We start from the raw sequence: 27,895 nt of genomic DNA on the forward strand, positions 1-27,895 counted from the left end.
GATGGGAGTTTATCCACTTCTATATGATACAAATAGTTACAGTAAATAATAATCTGTTATGAACTTATTCAACTTCTATTAGTACCCGAGTGAAGAAGGAATTAGTGCTGCTTACCAATTAGTAGCTGGTCTCCAGATTCTTCAAAAGATTCAACTTCATCGTAAAGGAGTCCCAAGACAGACTTGGAATGATAATAATTATCTTTTCTCAAGGACTGTGGAGAGTTCAATCCAGATGGACCAGAAGACTTTTTTCGCATGAAATGTGGATTTATGTGCGGCTTTAGTTTGAGTGGGATTTGAACCTGTTTTGAGACCGAGAAAGAATTTTGACGCGGATGTGAACCAATGTACGTTATAAATCTAAATGAGCGAGGGGTAATGATTTTAAGTTTTAAACCAAAGAAAAACGTTAATCATACTAACCTTTTTTCCAGATTTTGTTGCATGCAGCAATTTTCCCTCCACATCTTTTATTTTTACAGCATCTGACTTGTCCAATGTCAACCGTGTATCCATTAAACTCAACCACCAATTTGCCGACACGCCGACAGGATTACTGAATCAAATGGTATTAAATGAAGTACTTGTTCAGGATTTGATTATTAAACAAAAGAAAATATTAATAATATAAATGAGTGAGAACGAGCACGTACCTACTACTAAACATTGCTGTTAAGCACCGCTCAAAAAGATGGTGTTCTAAATCATCTTCATCCTTGAAATCAGTTGGCTTAAGATGGGATACATTTTTCGCAAAATAAGTTTGTGTCCATGGCGTGCTAGGTCTGAACCAATTCAATAACTGAAAACGGGAGAACTTCCATATTAGCATATATCTGCATAAAAGGTTTATTTTTGAAGATTCCACTAACCTGTGTATTTCTGCACACCCGATACATGTCTCCATCCAAATCACTATTTGCAATTTCATCTGCTATGGATCGGAGCCCTACAATGGGAAAAAGTATTCCATCTTTTGCATCTCCAACGTAGTTCTCCAACTCTGGCACATATGTTGCTGTCAGGACATGTATGTCGCCGAAGTGTAGGCCAGGGTGTTTGTAAACTAATACATCACCTGAAACTTGACCATTTTCACTAAAAATGAACCAGAGAGTTACATTAATACTTCAAACACGGTGCGGAAAAGAGAAACAGAAGATGCTTTACTGACGAATCTCATGGAAAAATCTGGTGGATAGTAGAAAACACGTACAGAATTACACAAACTTGATCTGGTTTTAGATCCTAGTAGGATCTGCGGTGCCCATCAGATAATATGAGTCATTCATAGGAAGCTTTCTTTCCTTGAGATTCTTCAAATCTTCTCTCATTAGCACTGACAAACGCTCTTTCAGATATGGTTCACTCAAGAGAAGTCCAGATACAATCATTTTTGTTAAAAGAAAGTCATCCATTCCACCATAATTTAGAGATGCTGCAATTAGAATTAATATAGTAAGAGGAAACCCACAAGACAAACCAGATTCTACAGAACCAAATTGGCCAAAGAACGAAAGCACCATAAGCAAAGGTTGGCTAACAGGTTCATCAATAGGTTCTCATAAGTAGTGGCAGATCTGATTATCCTTTTATAAGAAAATTGGTTGTTCAATCTAGTTCAAGCTAGTATAGTAAATGACAATTACCTCTAAATGCTGCGCGCCGGTCACACTGAAATTTTTTGGTTTCTACCCAACAATCATTGAGAAGTTCCAGAAAATATTCATCTGGGACTCCCCCGTAACTAAGAAGTGCAATGAAGTATCTCGACAATTTTGCCATCTTTGGTTTCATGCTACAGAAAAAGAAGTAAAGAGAGTTAGACACTAACAGGTACAACCATGAAAAGCTTATGCATGCACATACCTTGTTGATACAACCTCAAAGGAGTTGATCGTGGATCCATTATTTGCAAATTCAAGATCACTCTTAACTTTTATCATTGAAGGCCGTACTTGAATTGTGTTACGGTCAAGCTGAAAAATCGAGAACATGCAACATTACTAAAGAAGTTGGTAGATCTAACTTGCAAATTCTAGAAGCCACATTGATAGTGACTAGTGATTTATAACAGCTTAATTGGAATCAAATTCATGTTCCCCTAAATTGACGCAAATATTTTTGTAGCAAATTTTTATACCATCTTGTTGACAAGGAGGGTACAGCACCGCCATTGTGAAACAACCGCAACTGGATCAGCAAAGGCTAGACACGAATGAAGAAAAAGATTGCTATCTTGTTAATTGAGTTTGACTAAATAAACAACAAGAACGGAAATTAGCAATGAAGAAACTAGCGGGTGCCTGTACCGGATCTCCAACATAAGATCTTATAGATGTCTCAAGTCCTAAAGTTTTATACTCCGTACTTCGATGTAGTAGCGTTTTCTATGGACATAAAAGCATTTAATTAGACTATGATATGAAAGATCTTTCCCCCTTACAGCAGATAAGAAAACTGACCTCAAAGTCACCCTAACTCGAGCACTTTCCTTTCAGGATGTTCCTCGGACATTTTAGAGCTAAATCGTAAGAGATAAAACCAGTTCCATCAGTATGTATCTTAGGCTCCCCAACTTCATTGCAAACAATGCAGCCATCCTGATCCTACAGTTGAGGAACGGTCCGTATGCGAGTTGAAAGATTAGCCAATTATTTTCAAAAAGTAATAAACAGAAACAATGATAGAGGGTAGCAAGGTATACATATATATACCAGGCAAGGTATATCTTCAATCTCTTCAACATGGGCAGACGCAAAATCAATATTCAGTTTGAATGTCTTTGACAATATGAGGGATAACCTGCAACACAACCAGATTTTTCATATAAACCAAGACTGAATAATGTACGAATTTCTGCTGTAAAGAAATAACACCATAATAACCTTCCGAATTACCTAGGCATGTATTTAACAGTGGTTGGAACTTTATTTATATTCATGAAAAAGGACCCTCCTTCGGAAATAGATTTATAAAACAAAATGCAAGGGCCGACTTTATTATATGACAATAGATCTTCATATTCCATGCAGACAAAGTAACACTTGACAGATGAGGAAGTTGAGGATTTCTTTTCTTTGTTCTTCTCCTCTTTGCTGTCATGGTAAACTAGCGCAAGTTCGTATACAGAGCAAAAAGTAACATGTCAATAAGAAAACTTTGCATAAAATTATTGAAAGCAATAAACCGTAGTTAGATAATTCAAAATCTAAGAAACGATAATTACAGACATCAATTCAGAAACTGTCCAGAGAAAACTGAATGCATAAGTGTCAACTCACCGAAAAAATGATAGCGTCGTGAACCAACTAATATCCCTTCTTCACGAATCCTATGGTACACATAATTTGAATCACAGATTCCTACACCTTGGTTTCTGTTCGGCTGGTATGTAGAACTTGAATTATTGCATCTGAATATTGAATTCCTTCCTGCATCCTCCACCATTTGTCCTGAAAACTTGACCAGCAAAACATTCTCATCGCCTACAACCCTCTGAAGATGAGTTTGTCCTGATTCCAAATATGGGCCCTGTACAGAAAAGTCACATACATATCGAGTTGTTTTGATTAACAGTTCTTACAACGCTACTGTTTGTTAAGTTCAAGTCTGACGGGAACAAAAATATTCTGTGGCAGCAGCGAGAATGAACATAAACTTAGTCCCTGAAGAATTTCTTCATTTATCTCTTAAAGAAGAATTATACCTTGAATGTGTAACTACCATCTGAATCAACATGACAATGGTACATAAAGGTTTTATCCGAATCCCAGTTGATATCCTGCTAAACCAAAAAAGATGAGAAAAGAAGATCAAGTCTTTATTTCCGTGGCAGTAAAAAATTAACCAGGGTGCCTCTTTATTCAATTCTATATCTGTTTCGTTTTATCGCTTTTCAATTTTACAAGAAATCTTTCAATGTAATAGCTAACAGACAACATTCACCTTTGCTCTCTCTCTTTCCTGGATAAAGTTGCGCCCCAACAGTCTCCAAAGTTTTGGCTCAAAAGAAGACATTTCCATATCTTCCATACTCTTAATTGCATCCACGGATATGACATCATGCGACTTGTTCCTGCATCAAGTAGGGTCTCCATTATTTCAGTAAAACAGCGTAATTTCAATATACAAACAACTACAGATCTATGTGTTACACAAACAACTACAGATTTATGTGTTACACAATAAGGCTTTAAAATGCTCATCTGATCATGCTATTGAAAATGTATCAAACGCAACATAGAACCCACAGTAATTGCAATTGTTAGTAAGTACGGGGTAGTCTTATCATGCTATTGAAAATGAGAGATACTCAAAGTTCGTATGAACTTACTTCCCGCGATAGCTTAACATCAAAAACTGCTTCTTAAAATCAAGCTGATTTAAAGCTTGTATATGTCCATTTATTCTTGGCATTTTGGTTCTTCTCTGCTCTTCCAAACTAGTGCGTCTAAAGTTATCATCATCTGAAAACAAAGCCAAAAGAAAGTCTCACAAACCTGCAAATTTTAATTCACAAGGTACAAATACAAGTGCAATATCAAAAACCCAGTAACAATGTTTATTTTTTGGCTTAGTAATTGCTAAAATATTGAAAGGAAACAAAGCATCTTGGCAGTTACTCCTAGTTCTGTTTAAATTTGAAACTCTAAGAAGCTCAGAGACCAATCTGTGGATGCCAAATGAACCCATGAATCTACACAAAACGACCAACTTAGTTCTTACAAATGAATACAACCAACGAGACTATATTCGGATCCAATACCCCCAAAATTGTACAAACACAACCCCTGATTAGCTTCTTTACGCAAAGAAATCATACTAAATTGCAAAGAAATCATACTAGTAAGAGCCCCTGAAACTACGCTGTAAATTTGATAGGTGCAGCAGAAGTATAGAAATCATACTAAATGTATCCTCTCGCTGAACCTATTAAAAGGAAATCTAAAGCTTCAAAACATGTTTTTTCACTTGAAATCTTTCCATATGCAATCTACAAAATATGGGTCTCTGCTCATTTGACTTAAAAATCTTGGGTGCATCAAAAAATTACCTTACATTGTTTTTACTAAAAAAACTCAGTCAAGAAAAGGTAAAGTAAATTTCTGTGTATGAGGGCAAGAAATTGATAGCTACTACTTGTGATCACACTGAATACAACATGTAAAGTTCTAAATTACCTTTCCTAATATTCTTTGTTGAAGACTCTCCAGCATTCTCCATTTTCTTCTGCTATGATCTATTAACTTTTGAAAGAACTAAGAGAAAAGAAACCCACTTCTCCACTGATCTCCTTTGAGTCCGTTGTTGATTGGGATGAAATATGATTTATCCACACCACACCACACCACTTTACTTTTTTTTTTTTTTAATCAAGTACACTGGAAGAACGCTCTTTTATCCACTGTGTAATAAGAAGCTTGACAAAACAAGACAAGGGTGACTCACAAGACACGACAAGAGAAGAGATAATAAGCATTACTTAATTTTTTGACCACTGGTTAGCTTACATGTATGTTAGGCTAATGCTAGTCTATCTAAACTACTTCGACCACTGTTAGTCGTGCTTTCAATTACAATGTCTTGCCGTTTTGAGTCTGCATCCTATATTTGTACCCCATGTGATAACCAGGAATTTTGAGTTGTGAATCTTGGGACTTGAGGAGAATAGATTACCTTTTCGGGTCACATAATAAAACTTAAAAAAAAAAAATGTAGTGGCGAAATATTGCACAAGACAAATTCAAAGTCTCACTCTTGCTAGGCACGAAGTAGAAGGGAATTAGGCGAAGAATAATTACGCGATAATAAGGAAGAAGACACGAAAGACAATCACAAGATAAGAGCAATGCGACATTAATCAGAAGAAACACAAAGCATCAATGCGACAAACAAGGACAGTCCTCAAAAGACTGGTGAATAAGACAAACTGATACCAAATCCCTCCTCAGAGATCTTGCACGTGAACATGGTTATCTTCTATGCATATATTTGCCTATATATAGATTCACATGGAAAAAAGAAAAGGCAGTTTTTTGGAGAGAGAATTGCGTCAAGTAATAGCGCTAAGAACTACTTCCAAAGAAAAGAAAGAAGCCATTAGAGCGGAGCTTTTACTTATTATCTCCACTGTCATTCATTTGTATCTTTGTGATATTTGTAAGAACTTCATATTCTAAATACAAAGCTTGTGTGAAGATCATATTAGTGCCAAGTGGTGTATAATATCATTAATATTTAAGTTGATTCTCATGATTTAGACTTTGTGTTCTTATCATCTTAACGGGTGTAGTTGTGCGATTTTCCGCAACTACAAAAACAAACAAACAAATAACTGCACTAAATTAACACATAGCATCATAGTCTACCGGAATAAGCATTGAGTCGCGATAAACATCATGAAATAACTAAAATTGTTGTTAATTTAGCTCAACATAATCTTATAGTAAGATAGATCAACATACTCCATCGGGAAAATCTTCCCGTTGACACGATCCTCACTCATTCTAAACATCTTCCTACTTATCTTCAAACCATTACCCAATTTATTTTCTCGAAGGCCGATCATGATAATATTCACGATCCTCACTCATTCTAAACATCTTCCTACTTATCTCCAAACCATTACCCAATTTATTCTCTCGAAGGCCGATCATGATATTATTCAATTTTGGAGTCAGTCCAGTGGCAAACCGGCACAATGACATAATTAAACATCTTCTGTTTGAGATGTTTCAAAATTTTAGAGGCATTCTCTGTCACGCATACTCTATCTTCACAAACAATAAAATTTTTAGTCAGCTTAATGGACGTTTGGAGAGAGAGAATTCCATCAAGTAATAGAGCTAAGAACCACTTCCAAAGAAAAGAAAGAAGCCATTAGAGTGGAGCTTTTACTTATTATCTCCATTGTCATTCATTTGTATCTTTGTGATATTTGTAAGAACTTCATATTCTAAAAACAAAGCTTGTGTGAAGATCATAATATTTCCAAGTGGTGTATAATATCATTAATGTTTAAGTTGATTCTCATGACTTAGACTTTGTGTTCTTATCATCTTAACGAGTGTAGTTGTGGGATTTTCCGCAACTACACTTTGGCGCTAGAAACAGGGAGGATTATCCTCACCTGCTAGTTATCAACCAGAAATCACCATCTTTCAAAGTTCCTGTGTTATTTTCACTACCATTCACTAATTATCATCAGTTCTCATTACGACCGTTTTCTACCCGCCACCACGAACCCACGGAGACTCCTTAAATATCATTTACCCTTCAAAACACCATATCTCCTTACTCTCCGAACATTGAAAATCCTAGCGATGCAAATAGGAAACTTTAACAACAGATGCGGGAAAGAACTAACTGCTGCCATGGAAAATCCATAATATTGGATGGAATGGGTTCAGCCATATGATCCAGAAAGACCAATCATAGACATCGATAGTGTAATACCCTGTATTTTTAGCTATTGTTTCGGGTCGGGTTATACCCGGATTAGTTAACCTTGTGGCTTAGTTTGTTGTCCCTTTGCTTTAGCCTAGTTGGGTGGATTGAACTAGAAAGGCTACAATTTAGGGTGGAAACAGAATAATCAATAATAAATAAAATTAAAGAAAAATGAAAAGATAAATAAAATAGTTAAGAAAAATAATAATAAGAAATAATTTTAGATTTGAAAAAGAATGAGAAGGAGAAAGAGATGGAGCTAGAGTTTTTATAGAAGAAGGTTCTGGATAATCTAGAGGAAATTATAGCTAATTAAAGGTAGAATGTGAAATCCTTTTCTCATTTGGTGTTTTCTTTGGGTATTTAGTTTGTATGATGTTGTATTATTAGGTTTTAGTAATTTAATCACACAAATATATATCCCTTAATGATGTTCAGGCTTTTGAAATTGTTAGATAATATGATTAGGCAACTATGGTTAAATTTTGAGAACAATACACCACAAATTCACCGTTGAATGTGTGTTTGAATTTGGATGATAGTTTCTGAAATTCTGGACAGTTCCAATTTTTTGTGTTTTTGATATTCTTAGGAAGTCTTAATGATGTTAAAACAATTTGAGTCCTTAACAAAAGTTGTAGATTTGTGATTTATCTATCAGTATGCTTTCGATTGAGTCCATTTGATATTTCTATGAATTTATCATGAATTTTTTGGTAATGACATGTAATCTGACCAGTGTTTAGGATGTCCTTGTAAATTCGATAACTTTAGTTTGAACCGTTGGTTTTCTGTGAAATTTGGATATGTGGTTTTTTATGGAGATATGTATGTTCTCTGAAAGTTTCAGAAAGATCAGATGAATAAACCACCCAAATATGTATGATGCAAAATGGATGTAGTTATCTTGTTCGTAGAAATGCTTGAAAGAAAATTATGTTCTTATGCCATGGTTGTTTGTATTGTTTGTAAAATGATTTTAAAAAGGAAATGAGTTCATGTTTTTCCTTTAGATGAAATATGATTCCATGCTAACGGTAGGTAATGATCCCCGAGAGTTAAATGGGTAATGATCCCCATGGGAACTTGTGTTTCCCGACCATCGATGGCGGCTGTCCGTGCTGGTAAACAATAGGTGGTGTACGAACCAAAGTTTTCGTACTGTGAATGAAACGAGTAATGATCCCCGAGAGCAGATGGGTATGATCCCCATAGGAACTTTCGTTCCTGACCATCGATGGAGGCTGTCCGTGCCGATAAACGTTAGGTGGGTGTACGAACCAAGGTTTTCATACCGTGAACTCAAAATTTGTTGGTGAGATGTGTTGAAATACAGATTAAATTTATTGGAAACATAATTGGTTTTATAAACTCATAAGTTGAAACTTAAATGGATGAATTGTGAATTGATGTGTTAAATCCCAAATGGATGATTAGTGAACTCATGGTTTCTCTGTGACAATTATTTTGGTTTTGCAAACTCATGGTTTGTTAGTGTCAATATTAACTTGTGAATCATATGTTGAAATCTATGTAAAATGATTTGTAGAACCTTATTGGTTTTATGAACTCAAGCATTGAAATACGAATTGAAGTATTTTGAACTCGCGGATGATTTACTGATATAATATTAATATTGTGAAGTCTTTTTTTGAAATCTTAAGATGATTTGTGAGAAACAATATTTGTATTGTGAATTCATGATTAAACAAATGAATTGAATGATTTGTTGAAAATAATGCTTGTGTGGTAATCATGTTGGTTGAATATCTATATTAGTGATTTTCTCGAAATTATGTTGTATGCGTGTTTTGAGATTGGGAATGTATTCTACTGAGCTGTCATCTCATCCCAATTGACATTCCTTGAAGATTTATTAGAGTTGCGTAGCGGAAGCTAGGAATGAGTAGCTTAGTGATTGAATTGTTTACTTGTGTTTGCTTGAAATGTAAATATGAACTAAAGATGTTTAGTAATTCATATGAATCAAATCATGTATATAAAGTTTTAATTATGTTTATTATGAAAATAAACTTTAAGTCTCTTTCCGACCCGTAACGTTTCGAGTTTGGATATCCATATGGGTTTGACCCTGGTCCGGAACTCGAGGTGTTACAGGTAGGGATAACAGGAGAACAGAAAACCAGTTCCGCTGTCAAAACCGAGATGAAGAGATCTTTTCCCTCTAGCGCGATTATGAAGCAAAGTTCGCACAATGGAAAGAAACAGAAAAAATGTTGATAGAAGAACGAATCAACCTCGCACAATAGCATGGATGGCTGATGATAGAAAATCAAAACCTAAAATAAAAATTACGAGAATACGAATTACGAAGAAGACGTTATATCAAAGTGAACAATGGGCGAAATGGAGCACCATAAGCGAAAGGGATATAAGATGAGTAGAAATGCACCACCATAAGCGAAAGGGATATAAGATGAGTAGAAGAGCGTTATATCAAAGTGAACAATGGGCGACTCAGCAAAAACACCTTCGAATCACTACAAGGAGAAACCGAGGAATCAACGATGTATCACAAACCACATCCTCGAAAAGAAATATGGAAAAATCACGTAGAAGAATGTCAAAGAAAACCCGCGAGTATGATGACAAAGACAGACTCTCTAAAAGTGAGGTCCTTACCCAAACCTGAGAGAAAAGGAAAAAAGACACATATATATGAAGAAACAACATTCAGAAAGCTAAAATGAAAGAAAGGAAACTATGTATCAACCCAAATTTTAATATGAAGCAAAGTTCTTTCCATAAGAAAGCAAGCAACCCAAAGGAGAAACAAAGCTACACGACAAAGTTAAAAAAACAAATCTCGTAAAACCTCAATAGGGGGCAGCAAGTTACTATTTAAAAACCTCTACTTAGGGACGCTGGGACTACGGTTGTGGCGTGTCAACTTAGTTTGCACAGTTGTGCGACCGTAGGACTGTACAATGTGTAAGAGGCGACCATAATCCCTAACGCGCGTCATAACTGGGGCATCCTTAGTTACTTATATTTGGGTGAAAGAAAAGCTTATCCATTGGAGGCCACTGATAAGGAACCACTCAGCGAATAAGTTCTCCGGTATGGGGTGTAAAAGCAGACCAGTGGAGTTAGAATAAGGCCTGGAACATGTGATACACTCGGTCCAAAGAAGCCCTACTTAGGGTGTTATCTCGTGCCTATCAAGGCACTTAGGCGAAAAACATGGGGTTGCGACAACACTAGTTGTTGAATAACTGGATGGGAGGATCCCAACTGAAATGGTCAGGGGTGACTTTCTTGAAAGGGCGATTCAAGGGGAATATAAATGGACGACACCCTCTATTAGGGAGCTAAATTGTTTTGGGGCTCTTTACTCACGAGAGTATCTGAGGCCTGGTATATTGTCGCAGAATAACCTAAGGAGGTAAGAATACTAACACGGTTAAGGAGAGATCAATGTCCAATGACTCGCAAGAGCACATGGAACTGATATTTCGTCGCCCAATGTTGAAGACCCTACCCAAGGCGACCATAAGTCCTTTAAAGTTCTATGTGGGGGAAGGCAGTAAGACCTTACTTAGGAGGAAGTTAAGATTTATAAAGATCATGCGAATATAATCTATTCAAGCAGCGCGAAGGGAGCTGAGACAATAAAAAGGTCGCGCCAGGACAATAAAAGGTCGCACTGAGGAAAACATAGGATCGCATCAAAGCGCGAAAAAACAGAATGGGAACATTTCCATTCAGCTAAGTATTAGATTTGAAACAAGTCTTAAGATTTATCTTCTAACATGCTAGCATGAGTGCACAATGTAATATTCATAGAAACCCTTAAACCTTGAAGATACACCTCCCACATACTGATATATCACATTAATATCTATAATACAAAACATAATGGATTTTTGACCTTGGACGGTTGGGTAACATTTTGAGAGACAAACAGATAATCCGACCATCCCAGTCTCATCCAAGCAAAAGACATCTAGCGGTCGTGGTGTTTGTAACCTCCTTCCATTATGGAGATATTGATAACCTTCTTAATTAGTTCATCTTTAATTGAGAAAATAAATCTGCCATTAAAAAAAAGTAAAGTGAAAAATTAAATGTCATGACCATAAAAAAATAAAATAAAAAAACTTTGAACCATATTTAAAAAAAAAATCAAATTTTCATTATGGAAAAGAAAAAAAAAATTCATTATACTCACTGTATAAAGGGAACAATTGAAAAAAAAAGAAAGAGTAATTTTCGTTATACTCATTGTATAAGGGAATAATCGGAAACAAATACGTATCCAAAAAATGACTCATCAAAAATTTACGCTTATGTTGTAGGCCTGATTTTAATTTTCGCAATCAAATAAGCCAACCTTCATCAGCCTACGAAACCGAAATAACACTTGAATTAAAATGTATAAATCCCAAAGAAAAAACAACTTTAAAATAATTTTCTAACATTTATAACAAATGTATTTTCGACTGAGACATTTCACCAATCGAAAAATCAACCATGTTTTCGCCCATACAAATTTACCATTCTTGGGAATAATTGATCATTTTTGATCAATATCATGACTGTATCTTCATCAGATCTTAATGCCATGAATAGTTTAATCAGAAAATGCAACACAAAAAAAATAAAAATAAAAAACACAAACAAAAAGAAGAGCAAAAAACCTTGATCGGTTTTTTTTCCTAATCGACAACACAAACAAAAAGAAGAGAAACTCAAAATGGCGGAGTAGAGAAACCATTTTGTGGTCATACAGAGTCGTGTAAGTTTCAAGATACTTTAGTTTTAATTTTTCCAGTAATATTTTGAAAAATCAACAATATATAACATCTTTAATAAACAATGGTCGTGAATTTTACATAATATATATACACTAACTGTTACTATTTGATGTGTCTCAGCTAAGAAAAAGTCAATGGATTGCAGTGGTAGTTCAAAAACTCAGACAAACCAAATGTCCATGATGAGAGAAGGAAGTCAAGAAAAATCAAATAAGAAACCGCGTCGATGACACATATACGACCCAGAGTATGCAATGGATAATGAGGCATACAAACACTTGGAATCTGTGAACCGAGATGAAATGAAACGGATAGTTCTCCTGTCATAATTTAGACCGGGGAACCTGTTGGGGCGGTCTAAGTCTAAAGCTGACAAGGGGATAACGCAACTTATCGTGGTTGCTGAAGAATATCATGAGGAATTGAGACGACGACGTCGAAGATAGAATATTAATATTCCTTTGAGGAGGAAGATGAAGGAAAAGCCATGCATCATCTTTATGGGTAACTATTGATAATTCGCGAAGAGAATTGGAGAATGGATTTGAGGCTGCGCCGAAACCATGCAATGGAAATTACTTGGGATCATACCGAAATGGAATCACCAAAGCATATGGATAATGAACACAGGACGATAGTCCCAGCAATCGAGGACGTAAATACATTTGTTGCTTGTCAGATGAAGATTCAGCATAATAGTATGAATGCAACACAAATCAGTATCACGGACTATCAATCTATGAGGATCGGAAATTAATTCTTTATTTAAGGGCAAAATAAAACAAAATTTTTATCAAAATTTACCATTTTAAGTCTAAAGAATTTCGTGAGGCATTACTAAACTATTATATAAGCATAACCGAATTTATAAGTATTTGGATTACGATTTTCATGTCTACAAGTTCTCATGGATTGAATTAAGACTCATAGTGCGTGGTAATTATTAAGATCATTTTAGCCAAAAATTATTCCATCACACGCCGTCCCGTTACGGCACGGGTTATTTTTAGTTTATCATAAAAAACAATTTTGCATTAAAATCATAGATTCACATAAGCAAAATCTTGTATTCTTCAGCTTCTTAGAATATTCTCCTGGTGCATATGTGACATTAGCATCAACCCAACAAAATCAAGCATAGTATTTAAGGCTATAACCTTCCTTCAAAGATGGAAAGCATAGTCAACTATAGGGATGTTAAAATTTATATACTTCCCACCTTTTCAGTAGGAAACCTTAAATACCATAAGACACATTTTCTTATGAATTTAGGCACAACTAAAAGAGTAATATAAAATATTGAATAACCCAGTATGATAACCGCAATCGCACGGTGTCTAACTAGTAGACATAGGCAAGTACGGGTCGTTCCCACGAGGAGCAGTGGAAATATTGTAATCAATATCTCTAATAATCATAAATAATGTTTTTTTATTGAGATTTTTATAATTGAGAAATGTAAAATGAAATAATAAAATTAAACTAAAGTAATAAAAGAAATTCAGTGGGAGAGTCAGTAACCATGGTTTATAGTATCCACCACAACTTCTATTCAATTATTGAAATGAAACATAATCCATGAATATTTGTCTATTGTTCGTTGGTAGGCTGGGGACTGTGTATAAAAATGAGAGCAAGATGGGAATGTATGAGAAGCCTACAGTGATAACCGCAAGTGCACGGTGTCGATTGTGGTGTTGTGCAAATACGGGTCATTCCACAGAGACTTGGGTGTATGTTTGAAGATTTCCTAAGCTAAAACAGTGGCAGTTGAGAACTTTGAGCTGTGTTGAGACACAACTCAGCTGAGGACAGTGAGATGTCAAAATGTGTAGGAGTGAACAATGGTTGTAACTGAACTAGTGAAGGCAGTGAACTAAGGTTGTTGAATCCACAACCTAGATGCTTAGAAATCCCTGTTTTGATACCCTAGTTCTCTTCTTCAATCAAGGAGTATAGAGGTTCCAACCTCAACTACCTTGAAGGTGTGATAAATCACCAAAATGTCATGAATTAACCTTAAGTTAATAGTCTGTCAAATCCAAGAATTGGCTGTCTGATTAAGGCACAACCAAGCAAAAATTGAACTAAAAATGCCAATTCCTAGCATTACCCATCTGTTTAAAGTATGGGCAATCACAAATTGAGCTAAAATCATTTTACTAAGCTTGAATATACATCAAAGTGTTAACCTAACTACCTAGGATGCATGACATACTAGGTGAGAGTAAATCAATGTGTATTCAGGGATTAAAGCATGCTTTTACTTATAAGTTCATGGAGCAACAGTGAATCAAACAGGGGATTCTTATCAACTAGGGTTTCATCTAAACCTTAACACAATGAATTAGAACATAATGCAACTACTACTGAATTTAAACATAAACTTCAAATAAACTGAACTGAAATTGAAATTTGAATATAAACAGGACATGGAAAATTTAGGGCACTGGCTAGTCCAGGCCTCTGAGGTGGTGCTCTGGCTAATCCAGGCATATCTCTAACACATACCCACAATATCTATTTATAGTTACAAGCACAAAATTAGGGTTACAATAATTTTTTCCCAAATCAGAGAAATTAGGGTTTCACTTTACCTATTTTGATGGCACAATCTCTCCCCCATGCGTCGACCCATTCTTCCTCTGACTCTCCTGCTCCATTCCCATGCCTCAATTGATCCTCTAGCTTCACCTATTTCATCATTTTCTCATCTAGGGTTTCAGAGATAAAAGAGGGGAAATTAATGAAATAGAAGGCTAGGGAAAGGTAGGGTGATGATGGGTTTTGTTCGATTTGGTGGAGAGAGTTGGTGGTGGCGTTTGGTGGAGATGGCAGGGGAGAAGGTGGTGGTGATGGCGTACGGGTTCTGCAGACAGAGAGGGGAAGAAGATGGAGAAGAAGAAGGACCCGATAGAAATGATTTAGGGTATGTTTGTTTTGGGGGTGTAGGTGTTTGTCACTGCTATGTGAAGCGGGTGTAGCCAATTCGATGTCCAGCAAGGATGAGACGTCGGATGCGAAGATGATGGATCGATCTAACGGCGAGATGGAAGGGAGCGAGGAGCGACCGTTGGATGATGAAGTACAACGAAACTGACGGCCCAAGATGGAGTTAGGTGTTGTAGTGTTAGACAGGAGCTTCAGACTTCGATGCACGACGATGAAGCGACCGTAGGATGCTGAGATGATCCAATCTGACGGCTGAAGATGAAGGCGGGTATGGATATTGGAAATGGGTTTGGGTAAGGGTTTTGGGCCTTGGGTATGCCAAGCTCACTTCGTTCTTTAAGAGCAAATCTTCCTTCTAAGCACATTTCTAGCCTTTGAGTCTTGTGCACAACATTCTTCGCGGCTTCCTTGCGTGATTCCTATCGGCTTTTCACTACTTTTCTGCTCTTTTCGCTCCGCAACTCATCCAAACTTTATTTATTACCTAAAAATGCAAAATTAATTAAGAAAAATATTTATTCTTGAAAACAATGAAAATACAGAATATGGGATAAAATGTAGAATTAATGCACAAAAGATGAGTTAAATGCCAACAAAAAGGGATAAATATATACAATATTTGGCACTCATCAAATACCCCCAAACCTGAATTTTACTTGTCCTCAAGTAAAACAAAACTAAGGAAATCCTACCTATACCAGTGTCGCTGGTCTCTCGAATGCATTTAGCGTATGCACTAAGCCTTTTAAACCACTAAGTGTCCCTAGTGGACGAGTGAAGTCTCGTGAAGGTTTGCTTAGAACGTACCTACAAAGTTCTAGGTCAAAATATAAGCTCAGATTGCATCAAATGTGACATGTGCAAGACAGTTTAAGCTCACAGCAAAATGAAGATGTCAATCTAGCTATCAAAGGCACAATCCTAGCACTGATAACAAAAAAAAGACATGTGATAAGAGTGTAAAGTGTATCTACACATGTGTAAAGAAAGATCTGAAGTTATGACTACTAATCACCAAGAGATAGTTTCTCAGGCTAAGAACCAAGGTCGAAATCTAACTAGCTGTCCGGACTTTACGAGAATTGTGAATGAGTTGGAGGTATTTCACAATTACTCGCTTTGTAAATCAATGGCATACACCCTTCCTTGCTTATTACAACAAAAAATGACTCTTTACATGACTCTTATTTACATTGACTACTCTCTTTTATTTTTGGATAAGAGAGAACTATTTTCTTTACATGACACAAATGGAATTTGAATACTTGATTTTTTTTTTGTATTTTTCTGATATTTTTTTCTGAATATATACATCGTTTTTTTTTTTTTAATAAGGAAACACTTTTGATACAAATACAAAAGGAAACAAAAGATTACATGACACTTTGCAAGAGGTAGCCCTTTTTGATGCACCCAGTTAAATTCGATGGTTGTCTTTCTTAATGGAACCTCCACCTTCTATCCCAACCAACCAAAGAACAAGCTAGTCAAGTTTCGTTCAGTATTCTAAAGTGATTGGCAATCGTGACTTCCTATCAAATACCTTGAAGATCGAGGCTATACATGTATTGGTAGATCGTGCGCGTGCAAATTTCTTATCACTATGTGAATTGTGCTAGAATTAGGGTGCCTAAATATCTAGACTAAGACTCCTAATAATTACATATTTGCACAAGAGTCAACATTTCAAGGTAAATGAGCTCCATTTTTATGATTTTTCATTTTTTTAATTTTTTTTTTTTAATTTTTTCGATTTTTTCAAAAGAAGGAGTTCGTTTTCAATTATAGCATATTATCATGGTATCCATTCCATACCCCCAAACCTAAACTAAACATTGTCCTCAATGTTTCAAAAGATAACAAAATTATAATGCAACATATGAAGAGGAACATGCTAAGTAGAGTAAAAGGAGAGAGAATACCCGATTCGTCGAAAACACGAACCGAACTTCATTATTCACCGGCTAGAATCCAAAATTTTCAACTTAGATCATATTGGATTAGCAAAAATATATACAAAAGAAACCAAAAAGTTTTAAAATTTATCTACTGGATTATATACAAAAAATTCACCATACACCAAAAGTCTAAAGAGTTGAGGATCAACCCAAAAGACAAAGTGTAGCGGTTTCAACAACTTCACACATGAAAGAAAAGCACGTGAAGCTGTGAAACCAAATGAGCTACCCCCAAACCTGGATTTTACAGAACATATAATTTTGAAAACAAAATCGCGCAGCTTTGGGGGTTCATCATGCACAAGATCTAACTCAAAGTGTACTTTGCTATGGACGGGCAAACATGCAATTTCCAACTGTGGTTCCTCAAAGATATTATATTTAAATGCAAAATGGTCCAAGAGGACTTGGGAAGCACACAGTTCCAAACCTAGATTAGGCATTCTCAGAAAAATTGGTTTTACAATATTGGTACAAACCAAATATAGGTTGGGTGGAAGGCCATCAGATTGTGACTCATGTAGGAGAATAGGTACGTCATTATCAATCAAATCAAAATCTCCTAAATCATCTACACATGTCACATCATGCTCACAATCATCAATCAAATTAGCAAGTTCACACTCAGAATCATCAACATCATCAACAGATTTGTCCTCATGCATCGGCAATTCAATGGAAACATCATATGGAATACTAGCAGAGATATCATTCATTAAGGTCTGGGCAGAGAAGCCTAATGTATTTGAACCCAAAGGTTCCATAACATCATCAGTATAGACATGTTCTTCTAATATAACATCATAATTATTATCATCCTCAACAAAACAAGAGTGTCCTTCCCTAAAAACTATAGTGTTTCTATTCCACTCGTTTACCTCTAGATTAGGTTCATGTTCAATATGACTATCATGAGTAGGGTTAAAAACACTATTTTGATAATTAATTTCATTAGGGATAACAATGCTGCTATGATCATTCAATGTATGCGTTTCTAAACTAGCAGTGTTTTGTTTGAGGAGATTGATGTTTTCCATTATAGATTGCATACAAGGGCTCATGTGAAATTGTTCGTCCTCCCCTTGTGGTGATTGATACATGGGTGCATGGTCGTTAGGGTCTATAAATGGTTGATCGCAACCTTGAAAAGGTTCATTATGGTCCCAATAACCACCATCATAATAATCTGTAGGTTCTACAAACCTTGGAATTTCTCCAGTCCGCCTAAATTCATGGAAAATATAGCAATTCGCAATAGTGTGGTCTAAGCCATCACATGCGGGACATGCATAGATTTCAGGTTGCCTAAGAAACTTAGATGTGACAGATTCCTCATGTGATTGCATTTCTAAAGCTGCGATTCGAGCTTCTAATTGATCGATCAGTGATGATTGTGTGAGTGAGGCACTAGCAAAATGTTCATTTTCACGTTGTGGCGAATGATGCATGTGTAAATAGTCATTAGGGTTCAAGTATTGAGGCTCGGGACTTTGAAAATGTCCATAATAATTCCTATGACTATTTACATCATGGTCTATGGGAGGTTCATAACGTGAAGTATGTCCACACGCAAGTTCTCTAAGGGATTTGTTGTACTCCCCAACTGTAGAAAAAGATCTATTCATGATTGGCTCAAAAGCTAAGTAAAGAATGTACAAAGCTCAGAATTTGGTTTTTAAAGGGTTTGGATTTTTGGAAAAAATTTGGTTTTGGTGGGATAAAAGAAAAAAAAAATTTGGTTGTTAATGTGGGAGCAAAATAAAATTTGGTTTTAAAATCTGGGAGCAAGTAAAAATTTTGGTTTTTTTTTTTTTGAATGGGAGAGAAAATATTTATTTATTTATTTATTATAAAAGAAAATAAAATTTGGTTTTTGAATGGGAGCAAGCCCACTGTTGGTTTTGTGTTTGCTTTGGCCCAGCTGGTTTGAAAACGTTTGGTGAAACTGAGTCCAAAATCTCGGCCTAGAATTTGGGTACTCGGCCCACTAACGAGTTAACCTAGCGTGATCGGTTACAAGCTCAGCTGGGTTTAAAAACCTAAAATACAAGTCCAAATTAAACAAGCTCACAAAAATTAAATACAAGCCCACAAATTAAACAAACAAGCCCACAAAAATTAATTTCAAACCCAACAGAAAATAAAAAGCCCAAAAATTGGATTTAATATTACATGCCCATAATTAAAAATGGAAGCCCACAGGTTGGGTTCTCTTAATGGGTTTAGGCTTACTTGCTTAAGCACAGCCCAGCTGCTCAGTTAGGTTGCAAAAGCCCAGTTGGGCTTTGGATCAGGACCAGCAGGGGGTAGCAGCAGCTTGCCTTTGCACAGCAGCAACAGCTGAGGCACAGCAGCAGGACCAGGAGCAGCAGCAGGAGAAGCAGCTCAGCTCTATTTGGGCTTCACAGCAGCACAACAGCACCAGAGGTTTGTTCTTAGCCTCACAGCAAGGTCGCAGCAACAACAGCAGGGGCAACAGGAGCAATTCAGCAGCAACAGGCTGCAACAGCAGCACCACAAGCACCTGGCAACTCAGAGAAGAGGTTCAGTTCCCAGAATGATGCAGTTGAAGCAAATGAGAAGAGATTATGCAAATGATGCAGATGCACTAGAGGTGGTACTAAGTTACAGCTACAGATGCAATATGCAAGATGAGTACACTAAGATGCTTATCAGAACTACACAGCAGGCATGAGTATGCAAAGAACAGCAAGAAAAACTTCAAAAACACGGCAACCAAGTCCCCGGCAGCGGCGCCAAAAACTTGGTAGGCTGGGGACTGTGTATAAAAATGAGAGCAAGATGGGAATGTATGAGAAGCCTACAGTGATAACCGCAAGTGCACGGTGTCGATTGTGGTGTTGTGCAAATATGGGTCATTCCACAGAGACTAGGGTGTGAATTGAAGCTTTCCTACTTTCCTAAGCTAAGATTATCCTAAGCAGTAAACTAAGGCAGTGAATTAAAGTGATGAAGCAAGTGACAGTTAACAAGAAAATTCAGTGGCAGTGAGCCAAAGGCAGTGACAAAGAAACAAAGGCATTTTGAAAAGGAAAACAGTGGGAATGGAAGTGGATTATGGGTGAGAACTAGGGGTTTGAATTCACCTTTGCTTAGCTATGCAGTCTTTTATTAAGATGTTAAACACAACTATGGTCTTCTCCAAAGTACTAGTTGTCTTTCTAAGGTACAACTAGTCAAAGGCATATGAATTCAGCATGGAGTTGAAGTTTATCAACATCTTATACATCTAACTATAATGCATACATGGCATACAATGTGAAAGTGAGATGATGACATACTAAGTTCAATTCTTTCCTAAACTTGTTTATCCTTCAAGAGCAATATGATCAATGTAATACACACAGTAGACCAAGGCTTCATCAAATCCCTAGCATGATGGATTAGAACATGATGAACATCAATGGATAAACATACACTGTTGGATAAAATTAAAATTGGAAAGACGTAAAAACCTAAAACTATCCTACAGACGCACTGGCTAGTCCAGGCATATCTCTAACACATACCCACAACATCTATTTATAGTTACAAGCACAAAATTAGGGTTACAATAATTTTTTCCCAAATCAGAGAAATTAGGGTTTCACTTTACCTATTTTGATGGCACAATCTCTCCCCCATGCGTCGACCCATTCTTCCTCTGACTCTCCTTCTCCATTCCCATGCCTCAATTGATCCTCTAGCTTCACCTATTTCATCATTTTCTCATCTAGGGTTTCAGAGAGAAAAGAGGGGAAATTAATGAAATAGAAGGCTAGGGAAAGGTAGGGTGATGATGGGTTTTGTTCGATTTGGTGGAGAGAGTTGGTGGTGGCGTTTGGTGGAGATGGCAGGGGAGAAGGTGGTGGTGATGGCGTACGGGTTCTGCAGACGGAGAGGGGAAGAAGATGGAGAAGAATAAGGACCCGATAGAAATGATTTAGGGTATGTTTGTTTTGGGGGTGTAGGTGTTTGTCACTGCTATGTGAAGCGGGTGTAGCCAATTCGATGTCCAGCAAGGATGAGACGTTGGATGCGAAGATGATGGATCGATCTAACGGCGAGATGGAAGCGATCGAGGAGCGACCGTTGGATGATGAAGTACAACGAAACTGACGGCCCAAGATGGAGTTAGGTGTTGTAGTGTTAGACAGGAGCTTCAGACTTCGATGCACGACGATGAAGCGACTGTAGGATGCTGAGATGATCCAATCTGACGGCTGAAGATAAAGGCGGGTATGGATATTGTAAATGAGTTTGGGTAAGGGTTTTGGGCCTTGGGTATGCCAAGCTCACTTCGTTCTTTAAGAGCAAATCTTCCTTCTAAGCCCATTTCTAGCCTTTGAGTCTTGTGCACAACATTCTTCGCGGCTTCCTTGCGTGATTCCTATCGGCTTTTCACTACTTTTCTGCTCTTTTCGCTCCGCAACTCATCCAAACTTTATTTATTACCTAAAAATGCAAAATTAATTAAGAAAAATATTTATTCTTGAAAACAATGAAAATACAGAATATGGGATAAAATGTAGAATTAATGCACAAAAGATGAGTTAAATGCCAACAAAAAGGGATAAATATATACAATATTTGGCACTCATCAAATACCCCCAAACCTGAATTTCGGCCTCTCGCAAGAGAGAGCTCCCAAAACCGGCCTCCCAAAACAGTCACCAGAACCCCCCCCCCCCCCCCCCCCCCCTTTTCTTCTTCACAACACAGAAAATATATACCAAATAAAGACGTGTCGTCATTCTCTTAATTAGCCTTAATTGAAACTTGCATGGTGGTCATCAATGTGATCTCCCCGTATATATTCTTCTTCATTTTGCTTGCATGCATATTTGGTAGATTTAAAAAGAATCCCATGGGTGAGAAAGCAAAACTGGATGTGTAAATATGCGACGACACATGGCATAATAACCCATTATAATGTTTTCTGCTTGCAATTTGCTGAAAATCGCACGACTGTCCTTCTGAGCCCCACAAAACCATGATTCAGGGAAAAGCATGTGTACGTGCTTGACCTCCTTGTTTTCAATTAGACCGTCCCACTTGTGTATCATCCCTTCTCTGTCTCGTTTTGGTGTCTCGGGTAACCTTGCTGGGTTTTTTTATTGTGGCAAGCACTGTTTTACTTTCACATTTCGCCATTTATTTTTGGATGATTGGATTTACTTCTACTTTCTACAAAAGCATTAAAATAGTATTATTAGCAACAATATCGAGTCCTATCTAATATAAATATGGGTACAAAATGTAGCACATACGTGCTTATCAACACCTCCACACATATATTTTTCTAGTCCTCGAGCAAAACAAAGAAAATTATATCAGCTACACAGCTGGATATGAAGAGTGTGTCTGCTAAACAGCGAGACGGATACGCTAAACAGCAAGACCGAGAGATGTCTGCTAAACAGGGAGACAGATCCGCTAAACAACAAGATCGAGAGACAGATCCGCTAAACAACAAGATCAAGAGATGTCTGTTGAACAGCTAGACAGAAAGACCTGCTAAACAGCTAGTCATAGAAAATACTCTAAAAATAATAATTTTTTATGTAGACCCGCTAAACAGCTGGTCATAATATGCTTTTTTTTAAAAAAAAAAACTAACGAAAATGCCACTCCCCCACACTTAAACATTACATTGTCCTCAATGTAATTGAGTCATCCAATGTAGAAATTAAGATGGAAAATTCAAGCAAACAAATAAAAGATAGAGGAAAGAAAACGAATCTGATGGGTTGACTCCCATGAAGCGAAATCGTATGGGTTGACTCCCATAAAGCATAATCTTTGTGTATGTGCTCTCTCGAACAAGGTGATGATACACCAAATTAAGCTGATAAAGCATATGTATACAGTCTGAAAAGTTGGGGATCAATCCAAAAAATCAGGTTAGTTGAAAAGATGACCATGCAACAATAATATTGATTAGTACCCAGAGAGCGAAAACTGAATTCAGTCTTATTCGGAAAACAATTTGAACCTTCCTCATCGTATGTGGTTATCTGAAGTAAATCTGAATCACGGATAATGAGTAAAGATTGTTTAGAGAATTCAACAATCGTTGTACACTCTAAATCTGGTTCTAAATCCGAGGAAATAGCTTCCTTTGCTGAGTTGCCTATATTATTTATTGGAGACCGCAATGCATTGACAATGTCAATAAGCATGGGGTCTTCAGAGTCTGCAAAATGGTCTAAACAAACTGAGATTGGTTCAAAATCAACAATACCAGTATAATCCTGTTTAACATTCATATCAGCAATTAGAAGATCATAAGATGGGTCAGCAACACAAGAGCTCAAAGGAGCAACAATATCATGAATAATCGACTCATCGACTAAGTGATTTATATGAATTTCACTATTCAAATGACTAGAAGGTACCTCATTATGAATGTCTACTGTCTCTAAGTCGTTAGACTCAACAATAGTATCCTCTTTATAAACAGGTTCCTCTAAATCATCATCTGCATATAACTCTTGGTATGCCATAATTCTCAACCTTTGCTCCAAACTGAGCGGTGTATGCTTGTAATGCTTCTCATATATCGTTAAAGGCGATTCTTCACTTACTACATGTGGAGAAAAAACTCCATACCGTTGCCTGTGCATATATTCACCAAGCGTCATCTCAGATGAGGTTTCCTGATAATTTGAATTTCTACGCTTATATTCCGCCAATGTCATATTAGGTGACGTCTCCTGAGAAAAAGTCAGCATCCTCAAAAAGGTACCTGAAACAAAATTCTAAAAAAGAAAACAAGTCAAATGGAAAAAGAAATCCTAGAATAAAAATATTGTACAAAAAAAAAAACACCTAACTATTTACAAAATCAAAAATACTAATCACAATATTCCTCAGCCGCTCCCCGGCAGCGGCGCCAAAAGTTGGTAGGATTTCGGGAAACTCTACATGATAACCGCAATCACACGGTGTCTAACTAGTAGACAGAGTCAAGTACGGGTCGTTCCCACGAGGAGCAGTGGAAATAATGTAATCAATATCTCTAATAATCAGAAATAATGTTTGTTTTTGAGATTTTTATAATTGAGAAATGTAAAATGAAATAATAAAATTAAACTAAAGTAATAAAAGAAATTCAATGGGAGAGTCGGTAACCAGGGTTTATAGTATCCACCACAACTTCTATTCAATTACTGAAACGAAACATAATCCATGAATATTTGGCTATTATTCGTTCTATCGACATCACCTATTATAAGTATTAGAGTCGCAAATATCGCTGGGAGACCCTAAGCATGGTACATCAAAAGACTAAACCAAAGCATGCACCATCAAATTGCGTTAGTGAGAAAATTACACGAAACTAAATATAAGTTCACAAATTTTATTTGGCTTTTCTAAGCATAACCCATCAAACAAATTAACCAAGCATGGATCATCAAATAATAAGACAAACATATTTGTAAAACTATCGATTACGCACATAGGTTTTAAAACCGGTGAAGCAACAACTTGTATTTCGATTAATCAATAAATATTATTCAAGAATTAATCTAATCAAATCATAATAGTCTTTTGCTAAATATTATTCAAATGAAAATAGCCTAATAATCTAAGTGGTTTCAATATAAACCCTAGTTACAAAGATTTAGCTAGACATGACTTTCTCAAAAGCCATAAACAAATCAAAGAGAATTACTAGCAAATCAAAATGGAAATGAAATCACAAGAATTGTAAACCCTTCTTTTCACTTCTGTATCCGCTCCTCTCTTTTCTCTTCTCTGGTTTCGGCCTCTCGCAAGAGAGAGCTCCCAAAACTGTCCTCCCAAAACAGTCACCAGAACCCCCTTTTTCTTCTTCACAATACATAAAATATATACCAAATAGAGGCGTGTCGTCATTCTCTTAATTATCCTTAATTGAAACTTGCATGGTGGCCATCAATGTGATCTCCCCATATATATTCTTCTTCATTTTGCTTGCATGCATATTTGGTAGACTTAAAAAGAATCCCACGGGTGAGAAAGCAAAATCTTTTTAATTCATTTTTCTCCTTACAATAAGATATTCACGTGGACCCATTTATTTGTTCCAATATTCCACTATCTAACAATATTTCTTTAACAGCTAATGCCTTTTCAACTTCCCGAAACTGGATGTGTAAATATGCGACGACACATGACATATTAACCCACTATAATGTTTTCTGCTTGCAATTTGCTGAAAATCACATGACTGTTCTTCTGAGCCCCACAAAACCATGATTCAGGGGAAAGCATGTGTACGTTCTTGACCTCCTTGTTTTCAATTAGACAGTCCCACTTGTGTATCATCCCATCTCTGTCTCGTTTTGGTGTCTCGGGTAACCTTGCTGGATTTTTTTTTGTGGCAAGCACTGTTTTAGTTTCACATTTCGCCATTTATTTTTGGATGATTGGATTTACTTCTACTTTCTACAAAAGCATTAAAATAGTATTATTAGCAACAATATCGAGTCGTAGTTAATATAAATGTGGGTACAAAATGTAGCACATACGTGCTTATCACAGATATGCATCTACTTTGATTCAAAATTTACAAACGACAGGAAAGATACAGACCAAAAACCATGTTATGCCCCCCAAGCTTGGGAGCACCCAGAACACCGCCCAACAAAAGGGAGAATGTTACACAATTAGAAGTCAGCCTAATCACGAGAAATAGAAGTTGCTAGGGAAGAACCTTCTGCTCCAGAGTGCGAAACATCCAAAGCATCATTATGAGAAGATGAAATAAGTCCTTGTTGACCCTGGCCATCCCCAGCAATCGGAGATGATTGATGATCACGTTCACCACCATCTATAGTGACTTTGTCAGCTATGTTAACTCCATCTTGTCTGACATTCTCAGCGAATTCAGCCGCAAGATCAGCATCTTCTTCATCAACGTCCTCTTGATTAACGTCTTCTTCATCAGCACATCATCAACGTCTTTGTCAATTTCTTCTTCACCACTAGACTGCTCTTCCTCGATAAACTCTTATTCATCACTGGACCCGGACTCCACAAACTCATCCTTAGGCAAGGGAACATCAGAAAATTTCCTATAAGGGAGATTGTTCTCGGAAGTGAAACGATCAGCAGTATCTATGGCGACCTTATTACATAGCCTCTGCACCTGGCCACCAACATTAATAAGCTGGGCCTTCTTACAATGCTTCAACAACGCATACTTAGCCTCCATAACTTCCTTCTATTGCCCGGCTTCAGTCTTTACGCGAAGAATCTCATCATTCGCCAAAGAAAGCTTCCCCGATAGATCATCTGCCAACTGCGAAGAAGGACCACCACCAACCTTGAACGTCACCAACTCTTGTTGCGACTTCTCAAGTATTTTCGTCAGAGAACCCAGCTCATCCCTCAAATTCATCTCATTTTCTGCGAAGAACCAAGATAAATTAGAACTCTTAAAAGGGAAAATAAGCCGCAAAAGACTAAGATAAAACCAACAGGAACACCTTCTTTATAAATAATCATAGAATCTAGTGTCTTGTGATGTTGCTCTAGCCAACTAACATGCTTAGTAACCGCGACCCTATTCTCATCGATCTCACCTAGGCCCTAATCAAAATCATTATTGCCCTCAATTCTAAGACGATTCCGAATCTTCTCAAGAATCACGCGAAGATCATAGTTCTCACTTTGAGAATCTTGAATATACCTCACCCCATCTTCAATAACCTCATTCTTCTCGTCCATCAAAACAGTCTTTTCGCTATTCACTGCCTAATAACACCTTGAAGACGCCGAGCACGAGACCTGGAAAATCCTAGAACTGCGAATAACTTCCTAAACTCAAGTTTAAGGTGTTTATATTTTTTATTATAATCCTCATCATCGTCTTCAATATCATTCTCCTCGCGCAAGGCAACAAAAATTCGTGACTAAGAGAATTAAAGTGTACCAGAAGAGCATCCCTATCTAAGTTTGCAGCGACAGCTAGATCAGACAGATCAAAGACCTCTACAAGGAACCTCACGACCCTCAACTAAGGAATTTATCTCTAAGAGGCCAACAAGAAGCAGGACAAAGGAGAAGAAACATGAAAATATACCTGCTAATGTGTCATTCCGAACCCGAGCAGCATTCAGTGCACTCGCGGAAGTTAGCTCATCACTAATTCTAGCACGATCCTTTTGGAGCAAGGAAACTTCTCCTTGGAGACTTATAACTTCATCTTTAACAGAAGAAAACTGAGAAAACTGAGCGCGAACCACGTTCACTACTTTGCGATAATCCTCAACCAGAGCGATAGCGCGACACATGTTCTGAAAAGCGACACAAACGACATCAATAGAGTGACACGACCAACTAAGAAGCAAGATTACCAGATAAGGAACTTACCAAATAATCGAACGCAAGATGTTGATCAAGGGAAAGCACGGAGTGAAACTCCCATCTAGGTTGAGAGGAACCGACAGAAGGATGAGAAGTAAGGTTCAGTGCTAACTCACGAACAGTAGCAAGATTGGGATCGGGCATGGAAAACTGAGCAATAGAAGCTATCTTGGAAGCAAAATCCGCAGTAGCATCCTCAAGGGAGGATTTTTCAGATGACATCACTCAAGAAGAATAAGCGAAACCACTTGAGCCCATTCCTATGTCGGAATCAGCAATTGAGAATTTCTCAAGCGAAGATAGCTCAACAGAGTTGTCAATATTAGCTGAGGCAGACATATTGGCAGATCCTAAGGTCAGGGGTTGACCATAGTGATAAGGGGTTTGCCTGACGTT

The 27,895-nt window shown here is 37.0% G+C and overlaps 1 pseudogene; it reads right to left on the reverse strand.

Annotated features, from left to right (window-relative positions):
• Positions 1-387: 387 nt before the first annotated feature.
• LOC113341432 lies at positions 388-26,345 on the reverse strand (annotated as a pseudogene).
• Between the last annotated feature and the right edge of the window lie 1,550 nt (positions 26,346-27,895).

This window comes from Papaver somniferum, unplaced genomic scaffold (genome assembly GCF_003573695.1).
Source record: "Papaver somniferum cultivar HN1 unplaced genomic scaffold, ASM357369v1 unplaced-scaffold_29, whole genome shotgun sequence".
Classification (NCBI taxonomy): Eukaryota; Viridiplantae; Streptophyta; class Magnoliopsida; order Ranunculales; family Papaveraceae; genus Papaver; species Papaver somniferum.